Here is a 24,862-nt window from a genome sequence, read left to right as displayed (position 1 = left end):
TAAGCCCCTGACTGTTGGTTGGTGTTAATACCATTAATGATGCTCATCTGTGATATATTCTTTGATCTATTCAGAGGCAGAGTCCTGGGCTGAATAAGAGATCTGAATGAGCCTATAGCTAATTGTTCTCAATTTCTCTCTATCCCTGGGTTAGAAGGCCCAAGGTACTGATCACAGCAGAACACAAAGCTCACAGAATCTATGTGGAATTTGTTTTTCTTAAGCTTTACCAGTGTAGCCCTCTACTTAAAGTCACCAAAAAGATTATGTAACTTTATCAAAATACACCTTTTTAAAGTCTTTATTTAAAACTCGAACAGAAGGAACAAATCTGCTAATTAAAAAAAACCCCCAAAAAAAAACCAGTGGAAAAAAACCCTAGCAGTCTCTTACTACATTCATTCTTAAAAGCTTTTGCAACAGCTATGTATAATTTTACCTGGGTGACAAGGGTTCCTTGATTTTTTTTTCTTTTCAACTCCCAGAGATCATGTTAGAAAATATTCTAAAATTCAAATAAATTTAATTATTAATATTTTATCATATTATATAGCATATGTGTAAAACAGGTTTTTTAATGAACCAATTTAAGTAAATTCATCCTTTTACTCATAAAATTAACATTGTTTTGCTATATATATATTTCATTTTCAACAAACATATACTAAGAATTGTGCTCCAGTGCACACTATAATGAAGAAGACAGGATCCCTGGACTTTGGCGAATTAAGTAGTATACATTTGTAAAGTGTTCCTAATTAATAAGCATGTGAAGTTAAAAGTGTATTTGAAGCCTGGCCTGACATGGCTCAGCGATTGAGCATAGGCCTATGATCCAAGAAATAGAGGTTCCATTGCCGGTCAGGGCACATCCCCGGGGTTGCTGGCTTGATTTCCAGCAAGGGGCGTGCAGGAGGCAGCCAATCAATGACTGTCTCATTATTGATGTTTCTCTCTCTCTCCCTCTCCCTTCCTCTCCCTGAAACCAATAAAGATATATATATTTTTTAAAGTGTATATGAAGTACTATATATTTTCAGAAGAAAAAGGCATTATTTTGTGTGGAGAATCCAAGAAGGCTTCATGAAGGAAGTGCCATTTGACCTGGGCTTAAGTGTTAGATAGACACTGGACACATGAAAATAGAAAAAGGTTATTTTAGTAGAGAAAAATATAAGTAAGGTCATATAGGCGAAGAGGAGTAGACAGCCACATTGAAGAATAAACAGACGTTTAGAGTTACTTGAGAGCACAGTCACAAAGAAAATTATTGATAGAGATTTCTCAGTTAAAAAAACAGGCAGGAAATAGATAAAATAAATGTGAAGATTTTATTGGAGGGGAAGTGTCTTTTCTCTCCCCATTACTAGTGGGAGTGAGATTCTTGAGGTACCCCTGGAATAATTATTTCTGGAGGTCTCACGGGAGGATGAGATATGGTAGAAAGCTTCATTTCCATGGAATTACACCCCTGGTTTTCTGAAGTCCCATTTCCCTTAGTCCAGTCATAGAAGTGTAGCTGGGGTTTCAGTAGGACTAAAATCAGAATCAGTGTCCAGAGCTTCCTTTTCATGTTGGAACCCGGTCCATTTCAGCATCAGGTTAGCTGCCCGGGGGCGAAAGCAAGAGAATTAAGAGGATGTGCCCAGAACAATAAGAGTCCCAAGAGTCCTAAAGCACAAGAGCACAAGAGAGTGAGCTTCTTTGTTCAGGGGGTTATGTATTACAAATCTTTGCCCCCTTGCAGTGGCCACACCCATTCTGGCCAACTATCTTTGTCCCCAGGTGTGATTGACAGGCAAGTATCTTCCGTATGTCACCCCAAATTTACTGGGCATGCATCTGTTTTCTGTTTGTTGGGTCCCTCCCCCAGTGTTTTTCAGGGAATATGTCTATAACATCTGGTCTTCCCTTTGCTCTTTTCCTATTATTAATAACTAGCCAATTACAACGGTATCAATTTGACTTTCTAGATGGACATTATATCTTTATATATGTATTTACATACATTAAATCCAAAATATACACTGGTTCTAGATCTCATGAGAAAAAAGGAACAACATTTAAATGAGGTTCAGAACCAAATAACATTCAAGAATATGAACATCTATTATCTTCAGATAGCAATGGAAATGTTAGCTATGGATATTATGAAAAACTTGGAGCTACTACCCATTTTTTTTAGGCTAACGGAGAAAACTGAAGGCCAAACTTGTGGCTGTAGTTTAAGCAGAAAGAAATGACAGAGCATTAGTCACATTATGTGGTAGAATAATGGTCCTATGGTGGGGTTATTATTAAATGATGACACCTTTGAAATTGTTTGACTAATGCTGTAAATGATGTCTGTGCTGTATAAAAAGCGTTACAGTATGCTATTCTTGTATCTTTGAATTGCAAGGGATTAGCAAGTCGCTTTGAAAAGCAACTAATTTAGGAAGATTTAAAATGAAGACCATTTTGAATTTTTGTGGCTACTCATGCATTAAACTTGATATACTGGTAGAAGGCAATAAAGAATTTCAGTAAGATACACTGGAATAAATTTCTCCAATCCAATTTGCAATACATATCTAAAGTTACAAGGACATTTTTCAAAAGACAGAAATGCTGTGAAGGAAGAGAAACATTTTTAGTAATGCAATTTAAAAAATTACAAGATAGAGTATTTCTAGCGATAATCACAGTCCATCAAGGGGGAAAAAATCTTTAATGTGAAAGTAAACAGTTGTAAAATGAACAGAATAAAATAATTTGAGCAAATAATTTTTATAAATGTGGCAAAAAAAGTGTTCAGATTCTTTGCCTAGGTTTTGAACTCCAGAATAAATCCTATAGACCATTTTTTCCATTTTCTTTTTTTAAATAAATTAACACCATTCAGAATTTCATCTTCACACAAAGCTAACATCTATCTGGTAGAAATCCAGACCAAAAAAGAAAAAAATATCCAAGTTTATTTGGACTAATAACTTTACAAGCTTATGAACATTTATAGAAAACTAAAAGAAGAAACTGAAAAAATTTAATAAGGTAACATAGTAACAAAATATTCTTAATATTTTTAATGCAATACACAACAGTGGCCTTTGAGAGAAATAACACTTTATTATTAATGCCTACACTGAAGGCATTAAAAAAATAAGCTATCATTTACAAAAAATGTAAGTATGCTGAGCTATTGTCAACAAATTACAGAGTAGTGATGGAAAGAACTCAAACCTAACACAAGATTGTGTTTGTGTGGGTCTTTACATGAAGGGCTCTAGCTTTGTGTGTCTGCAAATTCTTTCAGTCTAACCAAATAATAGCAACAAAAAACTATAACTGCCCTAGCTTGTTTGGCTCAGTGGTTAGAGCATTGGCCCACAGACTGAACGGTCCCAGGTTCGATTACAGCCAAGGGCACTTATCTCAGTTGCAGGCTCAAACCCTGGCCCCTGTCGAGAGGCAACCAATCGATGTGTCTCTTTCACACCAATGTTTCTCTCTATTTCTCTCTCTCCCTTCCACTCTCTCTGAAAGGCAATGGAAAACAACAACAACAACAAAAACTTAGAACTTACCAGATACCATTCCTGATTCTGAAATATATATTTTAAAATTAAAGATGGACAATGACATTTTAAATTTTTAAATGGTGAACAGTTTGTGAGCTTACAAATGAATTCTTTACTTACATATTCTCAAAAGTGGTTAGGTCTCTCTGGGATATTGCTGCCAAGACCCGTTCAATTTCATCTGGCAGCAATTTTTATGACGTCTGAAAGGGCCCGTTTATTGTGTCCCATGGTTTACAAGATTGATTATGTTAATTCCATTCACATTTAGAGGTGGCATGTCCCATGATTTTCATCACTCTAGATTCTGTGGAAGAGAGGAAAATAAAAACCCAGGCCTTTCTTCTTTTGAAAGCTGATCATTTTGATAGGGGCATTTATAATGTGCAAAGATTGAGCACCTGAATTAATCTAAAATATAATTAACACATATACTTGTGTAAGCAGGGATTTAAGTTTTTTTTCTTAGGCTTCTTTCTCCTAGGCCTTTGCACCCTACACTCCCCTTGATCCTAGACTGAAGCAATTAAGGAGGTGGTGGCAGCTTCGAAAAATGGGTTAAGATATTACCTTATCATGGAGACATTGCCAGGCCACCCAGATCAAAGGGGTGAATATCTCACCTTATTGAGACATCCCCAGGAGACCAAGATCAAAAGAATGACTTCCAGGAGTGCATGTAGCTGCATTCCATTCCCAGCCCCAGTTTGCCCCATATAACCCAATCTCTCAGGCCACTCCTTAAGACAGGTTTTGGATGCTTTTTGCTCCCTATCTTCTTGCTTGGCTGGCCTTCTCATTAAAGGCCTTATATGACTCAACCCTGCCTCTGTTGAATTGGATACAGCGACACGCAGCCCTGAGCCCTACAAGGGTTTCCCGGTAACAATTTCCCTTTTAAATAATTTCTTGTTCCCTTAAGATATCATCTTTTGAAACAGTCTATATAGAAAGTGTTTGGGCCTTTAAAACAAAGCTTAAACTAATACCTATGAATTTAAAAACCATACTAAAGCTCAGTTAGAGAAAAAATATGTTAAAAGAACTAATGTTGGACTAATATTTAAATTCAAGCCTGTAAGTATAAGAAAATATTGTTATGTAGCTGTGTGGACAGATAGGTAAGAAAAAAGACACTATCCTTAGGACATTACCTACAGTGTCAGTAAGTTTATTATTTTATATCAAATTGTCAGAACCTTTTCATAATATCCAGAGGTCTTAGCTTAGACCAATATAACAAAATACCACAAACTGAGTGGTTTAAACAATAGACATTTATTTCTCAGAGCTCTGTAGGCTGAAAAATGTAAGATCACAGTACCAACAAATTTGGTTCTGAGTAAGGATCCTCTTCTTGGTTCATAGATCACTGCCTTCCCGCTGTATCCACTGTATCTATACATGGCAGAGAAGAAGCAGCCCTGGTGTCTCTTCCTCTTTTTATAAAGACATTAATCCCATCATTGGGGCTCCACTCTCATGACCTCATGTAAACCTAATTACCTTCAAAGGCCTCACCTCCTAACACTATCACATTAGGGGGTAGGGCTTCAACATATGATTTTGGGGAAGACACAAATATTCAGTCTGTAACACCAAATACATATTATTTTGAGGCAGTTAACCCCTCTATTCTCTAACTACTGCATCCCAACTGTATTTAAATCCTTCCAAAGCTAAAGTGTATATAAATTTCATTTTTTGAGCTTTAGTGTGACTTCTTTTAGTAAAAAAAAAAAGGTGGTACTTTTGGAAAAATAAACATAACATTACAAAGAAACATTATAAGTAAATGCAGTGGATTAACATGGTTTAGGAAATAATGATCTAGGAAAATTAGACTTCAAAAGAATTTTCAAGCTTTTTCTCTAATTTGCTGATAGAGAGAGAGCAAGTGAAGAAACTTAAGTTTTTTTAATCAACTAAAAAGGATTATTTTTCTGTGAAACAGAATTTAAATGACAAATCCATTAAATATTAAGATACAAAATGCTTATTTTATACCTAGAAACATTAAGTTAAAAAGTCATCTATTATTACTCTTAACATTTTATTGTTTTCAATCCTTAGGATGTGTGCGAATTTCCAGATGAGTGATTTTATTGGAAAGGGATGTCATTGAACTTGAAGATTATGCAGAACTAAAAATACAACTCTAATACTGAGTGAATCCCACGGATGATATCAGCAGTTGCTTTATATTAGTATACAGAGTATTACTATAATCAGTTTATTTTATTTAATGGACTAAATATTCAGTTTGATGAGAGTTATTTTTTATTTTATTTATCATCATTTTAGGCCCTAAGAGGTCATATCATATGATAAAAAACAGAAAGTGAGGAGAATCAGTGTGCCTTTATCTTACATTAATTTAGTGTTCTCAGTGATTTCATCTAGCTGGGTGTTGCTTTGATGAATCTGAATTACCAAATGTCTACTTCAAGTAAGAAGTCATATTTGTGTTCTTTCTTTACCTAAGTTGCTAACGCATTATCAGGAAGACAATTTAAGCATGTAGAAATTGACAGGCCCATCATAAACCAAGAATATTTAAAATTATTTTATAAAAGTAAGTTTATTTTTGAAATGGGAATAAATAAGTGAGAAATAAGAGTGAGAAAGGAAAGAAGGGAGGCAGGAAGAGAATGAATAAGCATCAACAGTATTCTTTATGAATATCAAATATCATTATTCCCAAGGAACAGTTAAACACCTTGTTTTAATAACTTCCATTTCCTTATAAATTTCTCCACAAGAAATCTGATATATTAAAAGTCCATTCTATTGTTGAAAACATCAGTCTTAACAGCAAACATGACAGTATTAACTTTCATTTGTTACCACTTTTGCCAGTTCTTACTTTACCAGTTAAGTACCCGATGTCTGTGAAGCTCCACAGCCCATTTTCTGTCATGTACGTTTGCTGAGGAAGAAACATAATCACCTTCAAATTTGGGGCTCCAGGGACAGATAATATAGCACCATCAGACTATAAAACTGGACCTAATACTAACTAAAAATTATCACAGAACAGTCAGCAAAGTCCTTTTTCCTGAGCTCTCTAATGTGAATCTCACAATTCTGATGTTAAGTACTAATCTTGTTCTCTCAGTTTTTTAAGTAACAGTTTGGAGAGGTCAGGGAGGTAACTAGATTCACTTAGCTAATGAATAGCAGAACAAGTCTCAACCAGTATTTCCTGACTCCAAAATTTGCTTTTCCATTAGATCACCATCCTCCAGAAAAATCTACCTGTGGGTAGGTAAAAGTGAAGAAGAACTGTTTAAGATGATCAGCAACTTAGAGAATATTAGAGACTAGCACTTGAACTTCATAAGAATTTAACCGGGGCAATGAAATTTTTAGCAAAAACAAACCCTGCAATTACAACAAAATTTCTGAATAAAAGACGTTTACACCTAACAGCGTAACTTTCTCCTTTTCCAGAACCTTCATGAAAAGTTTATGCAGACTATTAGAGCCATTCAGCTTCTCTGATGGTCCTACTAAAAATAACTAAGCCTTCTCCTCTGCTAAAACTTTGCTGAGGCAAAGCCTGGGGATAGAGAAACAGAGGAAATGGGCTCAGCTGATTGGATGCTGTGCTCAAAGAAAACCCAGGTCTGAGTTCCCTGGTGTAAGAGCAATGGATTAACAGCCAGGACACGTGACCTGGCTGGTATGGTTCAGTTGGTTGGGCATCCTCCCATTCACCGAGAAGTGGATGGTTTGATGCCAGGGTTGTGGGCTTGATCCCCAGTTAGGGGGCATGCAGGAGGCAGCCAATGGGTTTTTTCCCCTCTCTCTCCCTTCCTCCCTCTCTAAAACATCTATACACACACACACACGTATATGTATGTATATATACGTGTGTGTGTGTGTGTGTGTGTGTGTGTGTGTGTGTGTATAAATAAAACAGCCAGGGCACCTAGATACTAGTTTCAGCTCAGATTCCAGCTCGCTATAAATATTACCTTAAACCTATTTGAAATCTGTTATGATTACTTCACTACATTCTTCCATAGTTAACTCAGAACATTATCTAGGCTCTCAATTTGTGGTCCTCAGACCACCAGCCTCAGAATCCCCTGGAGGTGCTTATTGTAAATACAGACTCCTAGGACCCATCCCATACATAATCAAAATATCCTGAAATGAATACAGAAAAACTCAGGTGCACTTTTAAAGTTTGCAGACTTAAAACATTTGCAAACCAATGGGAAGGTTTTTGTAATAAGACACATATAATTTTTATTCTAATCCCAACATTTCTTGGCAAATTATTTTTTCCCTGGAGAATTTGCAACCATAAGTATTTTCTTCTTAGTTACATCCATTACAGCTCGACCACTCTGGACCTTACTTTTCCCACCCATGAAATAGTAAGACAACTAACTTACTGGGTAAATATGAAAAACAAATGAGATAATGTATTTATATATTTAATGTGCCTAATAGAATTCCTAACACATAACATATATTCAATAAGTGTTACATACCTTTTCTTTATAATAATAGACTATAATGGAAACAGGTATTTATTCAGTACTAACTATATGTATACCAAGAACATTGCATATATTAACTCACGTAATTATTGTAACCCTCTGAAGAGAACAATATTACATCAGTGGGCAAAAAGTAGGTTTACTAAAGTTGTGAGTACAAAACATAATTTATTGTATTATTTATTAATTATTGTGTTTTCTATATGAACAACCGTAAACCTACTTTTGCCAACCCCTGTATTATCCTCAGTGCCTCTTCAGAGGGGGGTCCTGAGACTGTTGGTAACTTGCCTAAGTTCACACAGACATTAAGTGATGAAATCACAAGTCCTCTGTGATTCCGATATAAGATAAAGCCTGAGAATTACTGCCTTAGAATAACTGCCAGGATCAAGACTGCATCCCACTTAGAATCTATGGGGTTGAGGCCAGATGATGTTGATACACAAGGAATTTTTAGATTCACTGACAAATTCAGAGCCTAAAAGAATTGTATTTCCTAGGTATTTTATTTAATAAATGTTATCCATCCCTATATCAGTATTGCACTGTTTTAATTATTACACCTTTAAAATATGGTTAAATATCTATTAGTATTCTTTGGGCCAAATAGTTGAAAGTGTAAGCTCATGAAGGAAATAAACACTTGACATGCTCAACAAATCTTAGTATAATACAGCCAGAATATTAAAATGAGAAGTCTTTTTCAAAAACTTGCTATGAATCCCGAAAAATAAATTAGCTATCAATATTTAAAATTTTGATATAATTCTTGAAAAAATTAATAAAAATGTTTGCTCATTTTTGTAATGGTAAATTTATAAATGAATATTAAGAATTTTACTCAGTCTATAAGGAAGCAAAAAATTACAATTAACATATTGGTGTATTTCCTATTATTCTCTGTCATTTTAATTTTGTTTATGCAGTTATAGTCACACCATTTATATAATTTTTTACTTCATATTTCATTTAACATATAATTTATAAGCATTATCCCTTATATAATGACAAAGTATCATAATTTTTATTACAGCATGATACCCCTATCTACTTGTGAGTTATAAGTTAACTATGGTTATCTTAACCAATCCCCTACTCAGGTGTTTAGATTATTTCACATTTTGTGCAATTGTGAGTTCAGCTACAATTAATATTTTGCCTCACCCCATTTTAGAATGATTTCCATAAAAAAGCTTCCACCATTCATACCAACAAAAATTACTGAAGTATTTCAAAATGTGTTGTAATGTCTTTTAATGTGTACAAAACATACAAAATGTTAATATTTCTTGGATATTTTGTTCAATTAATGTTCTATTCCTATATCAGTATTACAATATTTTAGTTATCATAGCTTAGAAATATGGTTCAGTGTCTAGTATAGCTTATGTAATTCATTTCTCTTCCTTTCAAAATATTCTGTGCATTTTTTGTGTGTATTTAACTTTCCAGGTGAACTTTAGATTTTTTCAAGTTGGGAAATGAATCAAATAAAAATTTCACTATGATTTTCACTGAAATTGCATTAAATCTATAAAGTAATTCCGAAGTAACTGACATTCTTGAAGTATTATTTTTGACATGCAGAAACATAATTTGTCCAATTTATTCTACTTTTACCTCTCTCAAAGCTTTATCATTTTTTATTCATGTAAGCCAATGTGGTAAATGCGATTATCCTTTGATTAATTTTTAACATTTATTGAGGTATAATTTATATATAAAATTTTCATTTTAAGTGTGTAATTCAATGATTTCTTATAAATTATAGAGTTGTTCAACCAGCAGCATCACAATCCAGGCTTGATACATTTTTGTCACCACAAAAAGATTCTCCTTTTTGTTGGTGATTTATAACTTATTTCTGTTATAGTTGAAATTGATACCGTATATGATTTATTCATTTTTGAGATGTGTTCTAAGGATGTGTTTTTTTGGAAAGTGCTCCATGTGCACTTGGGAAGAATGTGCATTCTGCTTTAATTTGGTGGAGTGTTCTATAAATCTTAGGTTAAGCTTGTTGAATGTTAAGTGATAAAAAATATATCCTTGTTAATTTCTATCTAGTTATTCTATCTATTAAATTGGGGTGTTGAAGTCTGCAACTATTATTTGTCTATTTCTCTCTTCAATTTTGTCATTTATTGCTTCATTTACTTGGGGATCTATGTTAGGTATATACACATTTATAATTGTTCTATTTCCCATTCGAATTGACTTTATCATCATGAAATGTCCCTCTTTGTCTTTTTTTTTTAATCTTAAAGTTTATTTTGTCTGATATTAGTATATTCACTACAACTCATATGGCTACTCTTTGTGTGGTTTATCTTTTTCCAGTCTTTTAACTTTCAGCCTATTAGTGTCTTTGAATTTAAAACATGTCTCTTACTGTCATATATAGTTGGATCTTGTTTTTTAAACTCAGTCTGATAGTCATTGACTTTTGATTGAAGCATTTAATCTACTTACATGTAAAAAATATTGATATAGTCTGACTTCTGTTACTATTTAAAAAATCCTCACCCACAGAGATACACTTACTGATTTTAGGGAGAGGGGAAGGAAGAGAGGGAGAGAGAAAAAGAGAGAGAAACACTGATGTGAGAGAGAGAATTTGGTTGCCTTCCATAAGGCACCCCTCCAGGGATAGAACCTACAACCTAGGTATGTGCCCCGACCAGGAATCAAAACCGTTACCTTTTAGTATACAGGACAATGCTCCAACCAACTGAGCCATACTGGCCAGGGGTGGACTTCTGCTATTTTAGTATTTTTCTATGTCTGAAGTATTTTTTGTCCTCTATTCCTCTTTTACTATCTTCTTTTATTTCAAACAGATTTTTTTATTGTACTATGTTAACTCCTTGTTTTTTAGCCTTTTTTTAGTTATTTTCTTAGTGGTTGTTCTGGGCATTACAATAAACAGTAATTTATTACAATCTACTGCAAGTAATCAAAATCTACTTCAGGATAATAATAACTAATGCCAGTAAAATATAGACAATTTGCTCCACTATAGCTCCACTTCTCCCCTTTCTATTACTTTCCCATATCTTCATATGTTGTAAGCTGAGTAATGGTTTCATAATTGTTTTATGTAGCTTTTATTTTTTTATTATTTTTTTAAAATATATCTTTATTGATTTCAGAGAGAGGAAAGGGGAGAGAGGGAAAGAGAGAGAGAAACATCGATGATGAGAGAGTCATGGATCAGCTGCCTCCTGCACGCCCCCTGCTGGGGATTAAGCCTGCAGTCAGAGCATGTGCCCTGACTGGGAATCGAACAGCAATCTTGTGGATCCTAGGTCAATGCTCAATCTCTGAGACACACCTGGCTGGGCATAACTGTCTTTTAAATAAGAGAAAAGAGACAAAAATATTTTGTGCCATCACAAAATACTGGGTGGGTTAAACTACAGACTTTTATTTCTGCAAAATTCAGGAGGCTGAAATTGTGAGATCAAGATCAAAAAGTTTCATATCCTCCTCCCTGTTTATTGTGTCTGTGTCCTAATCTCTTCTTTATAGAAGGACATCAGTCTTACTGGATTAAGGCATATTCCAAGGACCTTATTTTAAAGTAATCACCTCTTTAAAGACCCTATCGCCAAATACATTACATTCTGAGGTACTGAGGGTTAGGGCTTCAACATATGAGTTTTGGGGAGAAACAATCCAACCCATAGCAGGGACCTTGCTTTTACATCCCTACAACTCTGTGCTGACACATAGGAAATGTGCAATAAGTGCCAGTTGATTCAACCAATGAAGAAATTGACAGGTATGGAATTTCACTAAATGACTTCTGGAAAGCTAATGGATATAATTATACAGATTTTTCTTATTTTACCTATTGATACAATGTGATATCAATAGATTTCTTGATATTGAACTGTCTTTATGTATTAGCTTTTGCTGCTGTAAAGAAAAACCCCAAATCTCTGTGGCTTACAAACACAAGCGTGTTATATGTTAAGGCTGTGGATTGAAAGCTCTGTAACAGCCTGCAGGTTGACTGCAGGTGTGCTCCATTATCTCCTTCCTATGCCCAGGCTGAAGGAACAACAGTAATCTTAAAAAGCCAGAAACATTTAGATGAATCATTTAGAGCAATTGCTCAAAAAGCTTCTGCTTGAGCCCTACCTGGTTTGGCTCAGTGGTTAGATTACTGGCCCTCAGACTGAAGGATCCGAAGTTCTATTCTGGCCAAGGGCACATACCTTGGTTGCAGGAGCTATTCCCTGGCCAGATCCGGGTGCATGTGAGAGGCAACCAATCAATTTCTCTCTCTCTCTCTCTCTCTTCTCTCCCCCCCCTTCCATTCTCTCTGAAAAGCAATGGAAAAAATATCCTCAGGTGAGGATTAAGTAATAAATAAATAAAGGCTTTTGCTTGAAAATGGCAAACCTAACAACAATTCAGATTTCTTTGGCAAAGGCAAGACACATGGCCATGCCCAACATCAATGAGGTGAAGAAATATAATCCCTTTCAATAGTGTGGGGTATGGAGAATCAATATTTGTGAACAGTAATGAAATCTGCCCTGGTTGGTGTGGCTCAGTGGTTAGAATGTTAACCCAAGCACTGAAGAGTTGTGCATTTGATTCCTGGTCAAGGGCACATACCTGGGTTGTAGGTTTGATCCCCACCCTGGTCAGGTCTCCTGCAGGAGGCAATCAATCAATGTGTGTTTCTCACATATATGTTTTTCTCTCTCTCTCTCCCACCCTCTCTCCCTTCCACTCCCTAAAATTCAATGGAAAAAAATATCCTTGGGTGAGGATTAAAAAAAAAATAATGAAATTTGCCATACTTATATTCAAAGGATAAACCCTTCTTGGTCATGCTAAATTAATTAATTAGATAACTTTTAAATTTACTTATAATTTTAATTATTTTTAGTTTACTTTTAATTAAGTTAATTTAATAACAATTAATTTGATAACTTAAATTTTTTTATTAAGTAGAATTATTAATTTTTAGGTGGTTATGATTTTTCTAGATATCATCCAGTTCATGACTTTCAATTTGATAGTGATAAATTATATGTATATATTTGTCATATTTTTTCTACATTGTAACTCCTTTTATCATTTCTAATTTTTATTGGGATTTTCAACATTTACTATTTCCACATTTACTATTTTAATTGAAATTTTCCACATTACCATTATACTCTTCATTTTATCCTATTTTTCTAATTCACCTACTATTACTGCCCTTTACTATAGTCTTCCTTTAGCTTACTTTTCAATTTTAAAATTACTTAATAAAATGGTTAGTTTGCCTTGCTCATAGAATAAAAAAAAAAATCTAGCTATGAATTTCTTTAAGTATGAGTTTAGCGGCAATATATAATGTGATTAAGATGAAAACACAGTAAGGGCTGTATTTTTATTCCTTTGTTCATTAATATCCCTAAGTGTCTGGCAGAGTGCTTTCTTTGCACAGAGTGTTTCACAATATTTGATGACATTCACATTTTTCTGAGAAATCTGTTTCTACATTTTTTTCTTTCTTTCATGTTTCCTTTTTGGCACTATTGTTATGTCTTAATTCCAAGAAGATTAGATTTTTGTTTTAAAACTTTGATTCCTTTATCTAGTTTGGTGGTTCTCAGACTTAAGGCCCATCAAGATTGCCTGGAGAGCTTGCTAGAACACTGATTTTTTAAATTTTACAACACCAGACTATACCATCAGAGTTTCTGATTCAATAGGTTTGGGACAGGGCTCTATAATTTGTATTTCTAACAAGTTTCCAGGTGATGCTGGAGCCACTCTGGGGGCCACACTTTAAGATTCACTGATCTGGTTGTTTCATTCTATGAGGATGTTAATTACTTGTTTCTGCTTTGGATAATTTATTGAGGTATCCTGGTGACTGAAAAATTGATCAATTAGGTATTTTGTCATAGCTATAGATATTTCTTAATTATGTTTTTAAAATCCTAATTGTTATCATTTTTGTGTAATTGAGAACAGACTGGATAGTTGTTTAGTAAGATGTATATTAAAACAGCCAACTTGGATGAATTCTCTTTTACTTTTATTGTATAGCTCAAGACAGTATAACCTTTTAAAGTATTCTGGAAATATTTTTTAAAATAAAAGGCTTATCATAAGCTTATCATTGGTTTAATTATCTGAAATGCACCACGCATATTTAATATGAAGTCTACTGACAACATATATCTGCTCTTTCCTAAGAGGCCTGAATGTGCAAAACCTTACCTATATGCAAAACATTCAACTAACCATCATTTTGTGATTCAGGCATCACCTTTTCTTCACTAGTCTATTTCACAGAATAGCGTTAGTCCTTTTCTTGAAGCTGCTACATTGTGCCAACAGGCTTTCTATGCAAGATTCCACTGGTAAGAAGTGATGGGCCTCCTATATTTGGAGTTTTTTTAGTTCCACATTAAGAACCCTGTTCAAATTCATTAGTTTTCCTGGAGTCTGCCATCTCCTCTTTTTTTCAACTTAATTTTCTTCTTCCAAAAGACTCATTTCTTTTAGCTTTGACTAATTTTTTTTCTCTATGGTATATTTCTGTGTTAAATATTTTTAAATTATCCTACACATTGCTTTCTGCCATAAACTCCACTTAATCTGATATTAGTATTAGTACCCATGCTTTCCTTAGTTTGTTATAAGTATGCTCATTGCTTCATTTGTAATTTTTCTGAATTTTCTAGATGCATCTCTTGTAAGTAGGAAACCAATGGATTTTGTTTCATTATACATTCTACTCTAAGAAAATTTTTAGTGAGCAAATGTAAGCAAATTTACAATTTTTATAACTCTTATACAATTAATTTCATTATAGAGAAATCAGAAAGTTCAGTTACAACAAAAGGAAAAAAAGCCATAATCCCATTACTCATAGTGACTATTACATTTGGAGGTATATACTTGAAAACATTTCTAAACATGTGGGAAGAGGATACTGAATATACCATTTTGTAGTATGATTTTTACTTATTTTTCCAAGTCAACACATTTCTTCAATATAATTTTTAAGGGCTGCTTAATATCCTATTTCAAGGATATGTTTATATAACCAATCCCCCTTCTGTACATTTGTTCTTAATTTTCTATTTTAAATACATATCTTCATACCTATGTCTTCCTATTCATCTGATTATTACCTTGATCTAATTTCCCATAATTACTAAGACAAAGTTCATGATCATCTTTTTGTTTTCAATCCTCATCCAAGGATATTTTTTTCCATTACTTTTCAGAGAGAGTGGAAGGGAGAAAGAGAGAGAAAGATGAGGGAGGGAGAGAGAGAGAGAGAGAGAGAGAGAGAGAGAGAGAGAGAGGGAGAGAGAGAGAGAGACTGATTTGAGAGAAACACATGGATTGGTTGCCTTCTACATGTGCCCCAATTGGGCCAGGATTGAGCCTACAACAGAGGTACATGCCCTTGAACGTAATCAAACCAGAGACCCTTAAGTCCACGGCCCATGTTCTAACCACTGAGCCAAATCAGCTAGGGCATCATGAATATTTTTAAGGTTCATAGTGTATATGACAAATTACTGCCCCAAAAGTTTATTAAAATTTCAACTCTCAGTAGCTACATATGAAAGAATCCACACACTTAGAGTTGCCAGGAAAAAATGAGCTGCCAGTTAAATATGAATTTCAGATAAACAGCAAATAAGGTTTTAGTATAAGTATATCCCAAATATTGAATATGTGTTGTTTATATGAATTTCAAATATAACTGGGGTTCCTCTATTTTTATTTATAAATATGGAAAACTTGCACCTATTGAACATTTGTTAGGATTAAGTATTAATTTTTTAAATATCGGCCATATGGGAAAAGTAGAACTTTTATGTATAATTCATTTCTTAAAATCTTTTTAGATCCCTTTCTAAATTATACATACAAGGTGGGGTAAAGGTAGGTTTACAGTTATTCACATGGAAAATAATACAATAAGTAATAATGATATAAGAATAAACTCTGTATTTCACATACAACTGTAAACCTACTTTTGCCACACTCAGAATGCACATATTTAAAGGATTGACATACTAAGGACATTTTCTCAAATTTATTTGCTCTGTAAATTTTATTGTTGTTGTTCAAAATATTACCTATGTCTCTCTTTCTCCCCATTGACCCCTTCCACCCCACCCCCACATACCTTCCAGAGTCCATCACCACGCCATTGTCTGTGTCCTTGGGTTATGGAAATCTGCATATAAATTCTTTGCTTAATCTCTCCACACCCACCCACCCAACCCCACCTTCCCGCTGAGAGTTGATAGTCTGATCCATGTTTCTATGTCTCTGAATCTATTTTGTTCATCAGTTTATTAAGTTCTTCAGATTCCACATATAAGTGAGATCATATGATGTTTGTCTTTCTCTCCTTGGCTTATTTCACTTAGCATAATATTCTCCAGGTCCATCCATACTGTCCCAAGGATATGTGATCCTTCTTCTTTATAGCTGCATAGTATTCCATGGTGTAAATGTCCCACAGTTTTTTTATTCACTCATCTACTAATGGGCACTTCAGCTGTTTCCAGATCTTAGCTATTGTAAATTGCACTGCTATGAACACAGGGGTGCATATATTCATTTTGATTAGTGTTTCAAGGTTCTTAGGATATATTCCTAGAAGTGGAATCATTGGGTCAAAAGCAGTTCGATTCTGAATTTTTTGAGGAACCTCCATACTGTTTTCCATAGTGTCTGCACCAGTTTGCATTCCTACCAGCAGTGGCCCAGGGTTTACCTTTTTCCACATCCTAGCCAGCACTTGTCATTTGTTGATTTGTTGATGGTAGCCATTCTGACAGGGGTAAAGTGATGCCTCATTATGGTTTTAGTTTGCATCTCTCTAATGATTACAACATTGAGCATTTTTTCATGTCTTTGGCCATCAGTGTGTCCTCTTTGGAGAAATGTCTATTAGGGTACCTTGCCCATTTTTCAATTGGATTTTTTGTCTTCCTCCTGTTGAATTGTACAAGTTAATTAAATCCATTAGATCTGGTGTGTCATTTAAGGCCTGTGTTTCCCTGTTGAATTTTTATCTTGATGATCTGTCCATTGATGACAGTGGGGTGTTAAAGTCCCCCACTATGATTGTGTTGTTATTGATCTCCCCCTTACTGTCCACCAAGAAATTTTTTATATATTTAGGTGCACCTATATAGGGTGCATATATATTTATAAGGGTTATATCCTCCTGTTGGATTGATCCCTTTAGTATTATGTAGTGACCTTCTTAGTCTCTTGTTATGGTCTTTATTTTGGAGTCTATTTTGTCAGAAATAAGTATTGCTACTCCAGCTTTCTTTTGTTTCCTTTGCGTGGAATATTTTTTTCCATCCCTTTACTTTCAGCCTGTGCTAATCTTTTGCTCTCAGGTGGGTCTCTGGTAGACAGCATATATTTGGATCCTGTTTTTTTATCCATTCAGCTACCTATGTCTTTTGATTGGAGTATTTATTCCATTTACATTTAAGGTTACTATTGATGTATAGTCATTTAATGCCATTTTCCCCCTTTATGCCGATGTACAGTATTTCCAATATTTCTTCTTCTTAAAGCAGTCCTTTTAGGATTTCTTACAATGTTGGTTTGGTGGTACTGAGCTCCTTTAGCCTCCTTTTGTCTGGGAAGCTTTTTATTTCACCTTCAGTTTTAAATGATAGCCTTCCTGCATAAAGAAGTCTTGTTTGCATTCTTGCTTTTCATTATTTTGAGAACTTCATGCCACTACCTTCTGGACTGAAATGTTTCTGTTGAAAAATCTGCTGTCAGCCTTATGGGAGTTCCCTTGTAGGTCACTGCTTGCTTCTTTTACAGCCCTTAATATTCTCTCTTTGTCCTTAACATCTGCCATTTTAATTATGGTATGTCTTGGATTGGGTCTCTTTGGGTCCCTCTTGTTTGTGCTTCCTGAACTTGTGTGCTTTTCTCCCTTGCCAGCGAAGGAAAGTTTTCTGTCATTATTTCCTCCACCACGTTCTCTATCCCTTGCTCTCTTTCCTCCCTCTCTGGCACCCCTATGATGTGAATGTTGTTTTGCCATGTTTTCCCAAAGCTCCCTTAGACTGTCCTCATGCTTTTAAAGTGTTTTCTCTTTTTGCTGCTCCAATTGTATTTTCTACCTTATTTTCTAAGTCACTTATTCTATCCTCTGCTTTATTGAGCCTGCTTTTCATTCCTTCTAGTGTATTTCTGCTATCATATAAAGTATTTTTCATTTCTACCTGCCTCTTATTTATCATATCTAGCTCTTTTCTCATGTTTTCACTAAGCTCCTTGACCTTTCCATTAAGTGTCTTGTTGTTCTCATTAATTTTCCTGAGCATCTTTATAACTATTACTCTGAACTCTGTTTCTGATAACTTAATTCCATCTCATCAAGGTCTTTTTCTGGTGATTTTTCCTTTTCTTTTTTTTTTAGTTCGGGGGTTGTTTCTTTGTCTCCCCATTTTGGTGGTTCTTACTGTTTGTATCTATGTATTAGGTATACTTACTGACTTCCAGTCTTCTGGGGTGGAATTTTGTAGTGTGTGTCCAGTGGGGCCCAGAGTTGTGTTTTCCTTATACTTCTGAGCCATATGCTCTAGGAGTGTCCCTTTTGTGGGTGTCCCTTTTGTGAGTTCTTTGGGGTCTCCTGTTGTGATTGGGTCTAGATTATTGTTGATCTATTCTTGGGAGGACTCTCCAGTCAGGTTGGCTAACTGTGTGTACCTTTAAAGCGTTTTAAACTTTAAAACACTCCAACCAGGTTGTGTGAGCTGTTGTACAGATGCCGACAAGGTAAGAGAATACATGACCAAACTGCCAGGAAACAAACAGTATCTTACAAAATATCCTGACAATCACAATGAAAACATCCCAAGTGAAAGCAGAATTGGGAGAGTGAAGTGAGATCACAAATGCTAAAGAAAAAAAATGAGAAAGAGAAAAAAAGAGAGGAAAGAATGTTATTGATAAGAGGAATAAAAAATAAAAAATAATTATAATAAAATAAAATAAAAAGTAAAAAATAGAGAAGCTAGAGGGAGATAAAAGGGGTAGATAAAAGATTCTGAAAGAAGGCCAGCAAAAAATTAAGAGTAGAGCATAAGAATGGGAAAATAGTTGAAAAAGAATAAAGAAAAATACAATAAAGAGACAAACAGAAACAAACAAACAAAAAGAAGACAAAGGGGAGAAAAGAAAAAAGAAAGAAAGAAAGAAAGAAGGAAAGAAAGAAAGAAAGAAAGAAAGAAAGAAAGAAAGAAAGAAAGAAGAAGGAAGGAAGGAAGGAAGGAAGGAAGGAAGGAAGGAAGGAAGGAAGGAAGGAAGGAAGGAAGGAAAGAAGAAAGAAAGAAAGAAAGAAAGAAAGAAAGAAAGAAAGAAAGAAAGAAAGAAAGAAAGAAAGAAAGAAAGAAAGGAAGGAAGAAAGGAAGGAAGGAAAAAAGTTATGCCAATGGAACAAGAAGAGAAAGAGAGCTAAAGCAAGGGCAGGGTGGGAGTCCAATAAGAGATTTGGGGAAAACAATAGAGAAAAGCAGTAAACTTATTGGTTATAATGATAATATCCCAGCAATTAAGCAGAGAATATCAAGAAAATTTTGATAATAGAACAAAAAAAAACAAAAAAAAAGCAAAAATCAAAACAAACAAAAAAAAAACGAAGCAAAACAAATTTAAAAAATTTAAAAATTTTAAAAAAAAATTAAAAATTTAAAAAGAAAATGTTTTCTTTCCTCTCCTTTTTCTAAAAATAACAGTCATTCATGTGAGTCATGTGTTTCGTCTGGATAGCTTATGTTGTCTGAGGCTTGCTAATTTGTATGCTGATTTCAGGTCTCCTGGGAAGTACTTGTGTGTCAGACAATGTCAGGAGCTAAGTTTGGCTCTGGTGTCCTTAGGTAGTTGCCTGATCTGAGGCTCTCCTATGGTCAGCACCCGGTGTGAAAGACTCCTGTCCAGGCCACGATTAGCAGCTTTGTTTCACTGGGAATGTGCGCTCCCCTCCTCGCAGGCACACTGTTCCCCAGGATCCCTCTGCCCTCTGCACACAGGCTCTCCTTCCCTTCTCCTACACTCCATGTTTGAAATCCCAGCTTTTGGATGCCAGTCCACACTCCCAAGGGGAGAGAGCTTTGCGACCTCTAGCCCTAGGGCCTCGGAGCCCAGCAAAGGCTTCAGTGGAGACTCCCCCTTTCTACAGCCCCCCACCACCACCACCAGACTCTATGACGTTTCTTCAGTGCTCCCTACTGGAAATACGTCCACTCAGGTATATTTCTCTGTTTTTTCCAAGCTGGTTACACAGTATTTTAGTGGTTAAATCAAGTCCATGGCTGGAAGCAAGGGTGTGCTCTGCTTCTTGTCACAGTACTGCCATCTTCTTGGATCACTCTGTAAATTTTTAACATATAGACTTTACAAATTTTATGTAGCAAGAATTATCAATTGTCTTTTCTTTTGGTTTCTGTTTGCTTTTGTGATTAAAAAGTCTTTTTTCATCCAGAGATTAGATATTCACCTGCATTTTCTTCTGATTTTTGGTTTTGCTTTTCTTTACATATATTTTGGCCTACATAGAATTTATTTTGGTGTATGTATATTTTACTCGTTTCAAATAAAAAAAAAAATATAATCATTTATATTGAGAGTATTCTTTAGGCAACTATATTCAGCGTATTGTAGTAAATACTCATAGTGTTTATCATTGTTATTGTCAAGTGTTGCAGTTGTTTTAACTCTATTCCTTCACTTAGTACTTACCAACATGACAGTTATAGTCTCAAAAACTGTTGTAAGAGAAAACAGGGATGGAATAGTTAAGACCTTATAGGTAAAGCAGAGTTAGGGGATCATAGTTTTAAGTGAATCTAAAATAATGACAGCTCACTTAAATACATCAACTAATTCATTTTCAATATTTTAAAATAGTAATAATCAGCAATGTTCAATACTATTAGCTCTTCTTCCTAAAAAATTTTTAGGACTTTTTTATACCACCGAATTTTTCAAGATACTCTTTCTGTTTTGTTATAAATATGAATTGTAAGAAGATTTTTCCCATAGATCTCCCACAATGACAAGTGTTTTTTAATTTTATGATTCAGTTACCTTATTTAGTTTAGGATAATAGAAGAAAATGCCAGCATACTGTGAAATATTCTTCAAGCCCTTCATAATGCATTGTTTTATGTTTAAGAGAACTTGATGCCAGTGCACAGATGACCATAGTAGAACACTGCTCTTACACTGAAGCTTTCTCTTGTCTCAATTCTTTTCCTTTCATTTACTTTGCCTCAGTTTCCTATATTTTCTCCCAAGGTTATATCACAAAAAGATCTATATAAATTTGCCTTTCCATATATTTTATCTCTTTCTCCTCCCAGGATCCCATGCTTCTGTAATTTTAAAAATTATTCTCAAGAAAAATTACTCATGTTTACAAATATAGTATCCTAAATTTTCACATTTGTGGAAAAAGTACAAATACATAAATCTACATATGTATAATTTTGTATAATAGGATTGCAGTTGGGAAGATATTACTATACTTGACAAAATGTTTTTAATAGAAATTTGCTTAATGAGACTTAGTTTCATCTGGTATGGAAGCACATTTAAGATAACTAGGTTGACACAATGGCTACATTTATATAATCAAAACACTAAGGGTACTGAAGAACAGCTAGATAGTTCAGTAGTGTTAATGACTAATTCTGATCAATACGTGCTGAAAAATTAATAATAAAAAAGCATACCATAATAGGTGAAACAGATCTGAGAAATGGCTATTTTGGGTGGTAATATTTAAAAGCCATATAAAAATACTCATGTATTTTTACGTTTTCTATAGTATTACAATAATTGGCCTTGCTCAAACTAGTATGATAAACTTAGCTATTAAAATATTTTATCTATATCAGATGTTGAGAGCTTTAAATGTACTATTATAAAAAATATGATCTTTATCAGTACTCTCACCACTTTAAAAGCTTACTTTTTATTCATCATATATCAAAATATATCAATTATCACTGAAATACATGAAATGTGTTAGTTTTCTATTTAAATTGACTGCAAACAAGAAATATTATTTTAATAACACAAATGTAGCTCACCGTTAGGGAGAATAGCCATTACAATTCAGAGTAATTAATTCCAAGTTATTTCCAAAAAATAACTTGACAAAAATGTTAGGAAGTCTGAATGAAATTTAGAGTACCAGAAGCCAAAAGATTAGAAAGTTTGAGAACTGTAAATCACGCTCCATGAAGAGTCAGTATTTTTTTTACATATATCTTTATTGATTTCAGAGAGAGGAAAGGAGAGGGAGAGAGAGGGATAGAAACATCAATGATGAGAGAGTCATTGATCAAGCCCGCAACTGGGCATGTGCTCTGACCGGGAATCGAACCCCGATCACCTGGATCCTAGGTCGATGCTCAACCGCTGAGCCATGCTGGCTGAGCTTCCCAAAGGTTCTTGTATGACGAATGTATAGTTACATTTTAAACTGTATGGATTCATTCCTCAAATCTCACAATGATTCATTCTTTTAATCACTTCAGTGGCATTATTATTTTTGATAACTAGAAACCTTACTGAATTATTGCAAAAGCAGCATTGCTGTTGTCTTCATTGATCTTTAGCTATATTAATTTACAAATCAAGGGTATATCAGTTTCTATAGTAAAGTCAGTCACACCAGAGCAAACATTCTGAACTTTTTATTAGTTTTAGGAATAATTTCAACTATAAACATAATAAACATATTTGTGTTTCAATTAGAGGCTAGGATAAAACTTAAGAGTATGCAGTGCACTTTATTTACCATGTCAGGATCAATAAAGGCAGCATCAGTATTTGACCACATAACAGGCCTGCAGAAAAGATTAGGTAAGCCATTTCTACAAAAGATATGACATTTTTACAAATGAAAGCATTGTGTACATTTGTATACCACGGTGGGGGTGGGGTGGGGGTGGTAGAGGATTCAGAGAAACAAGGGAACAAGGGGAGATGCAAAAGGACTTGGAAAAAGTCTGGTGTCTACCAAAAGGTAAAATCAGAATGTTGAAATAACTTTATCCTTAAGTCTAGTAATTTCTGATTTATTGACTTTTAACAGCTAATGTGAAGGGCAGAAATTACTGAAGAATAATTGAAATATTTAGTATGCCTGGTATCATAGCACCCTCTATCACGTGGTCATATACACAGCACGTTTATATGCACCAGTTGCTTTAACATGTGAATATTCAAAAAACCTATTAATTTCTCCAGCTTTAGTACCATCAGCATCCCTCCTACACTGAGAAACAGCACTAATGACAATGTAATCCTGAACTCTAAATTATTCCAGGTATGGTCCTAGCACCAACAGTTTGAGTGTCACAGAGAATTTATGAGAGTTATAATTTTTCAGCTCTACCCCATACCTTCCCAGTTAGAAACTTTTAGTTAAGGCCAATTTGTTTAAATAAGCCTTCCAGGGACTTACATGATACATGCCCACATTTGAGAACCAGTTATAAACGGAGAAATGCTCAGAATAACAGTCAAGTTAGTGGGTGCTGTTATACTAAGGGAATTCTAAGGGAAACTTATTTCACCGACTTGCACTATACAGTTTGACACTCATTTCAAAGAAACACAGAAAACAATCAGACCTATGAGCTTCCAAGAAAATGTTTTCAAGCAATAATTCATTATCAAGAGAGAATTTACATTGATTTTGCTGACTTTGGGGAAATTACTATTCCTCTCAGGTTATCTAAAAGAAATATGCCATGCAAACAAATCTGTATTCAGCCTGTTTCCAAAGGTACCTTTCTGAAATTTCCTAAACCTGTTTTAAAGCTGTTTGTCCACGAAATTCTGCCTCTCCATGGGCTGCAAACACATGCACTGCACACTTTACAACACTGCTTTAATAGGTGACACGAAACGAAAGTTTTTAGCACAGAGGCCAATCTAAGCCACGAAGCCTGTGCCATTTTCCCACCAAGGGAGGAATGGAGGCTGCCAATCCCCACAGACTAAGGAACCAGGCAGGAGGAAGCAAAAAAAAAAAGTGAGAATTTTTTTTTCTGGGCTTAAAACCAAAGAAAGAACTGTTTCCTCTCCATTTGGGTACATACAGGGTGGGGGGAAAGTAAGTTTAAAGTTGTTCCTATGGAAAAATACTGCAATAATTAATAAATAATAATACAAAAATAAACTGTGTTTCCCATACTCACAACTGTAGAACTACTTCTGCCCCACCCAGCATTGTCCAATTGCTGCCCAAAGTGGCTGCAATGGATATATTCCTGCCAACCTGAATGGGGGATTCAATGTCCATAAATCCTTCCCAATATTTGGTTTTAGTCTTTTTAATTTTTATACAGCTGGTTGAAATACCGTTCATCATTTTTCTATGCAAGCAAAAGATGAGGCTAGGTGAGCGTCCAGAACACTTCAACGTAAGTGGGGCTGTAACTGAGAGAACCCCACGAGGAGATAGCCTGCCTCAGCTCTGTCAAAACTGTGAGGTAACAGGGTCTGGAGAGCTACACGGTTGGGTAAAAGGAGGTTTACAGTTGTTCCTATGAAAAAAATAATACAATAATTAATAAATAATAATACAAGAATAAACTCACTGTTCTGTACTCCCAACTGTAAATCTACTTTTGCCCCCCGGTACAGCTCCCAGGACAAGCAGCTTCTACTCAAAGCCCCTCCTGCGGGAGAACTCAAGTCCCCCCTTTCCCCCCGGGCGGCGGGAAAAAAGCCGAG

General features: G+C 34.8%; 1 long non-coding RNA gene across 1 annotated transcript; it reads right to left on the bottom strand.

The window, feature by feature from the left end:
- Positions 1 to 1,308: 1,308 nt before the first annotated feature.
- LOC308552687 lies at positions 1,309 to 24,862 on the bottom strand. Its single transcript, XR_013998132.1, has 2 exons — positions 24,727 to 24,862; positions 1,309 to 1,606 (listed from the first exon to the last, which is right to left on the bottom strand). It is a non-coding gene; the product is annotated as an uncharacterized lncRNA (long non-coding RNA).

The sequence above is a fragment of the Miniopterus schreibersii genome, assembly GCF_964146895.1.
Source record: "Miniopterus schreibersii genome assembly, chromosome: 2".
In the NCBI taxonomy this organism is placed as follows: domain Eukaryota; kingdom Metazoa; phylum Chordata; class Mammalia; order Chiroptera; family Miniopteridae; genus Miniopterus; species Miniopterus schreibersii.
Note: the sequence above shows the minus strand (reverse complement) of the source record. Positions and strands in the feature narration are given on the sequence as shown.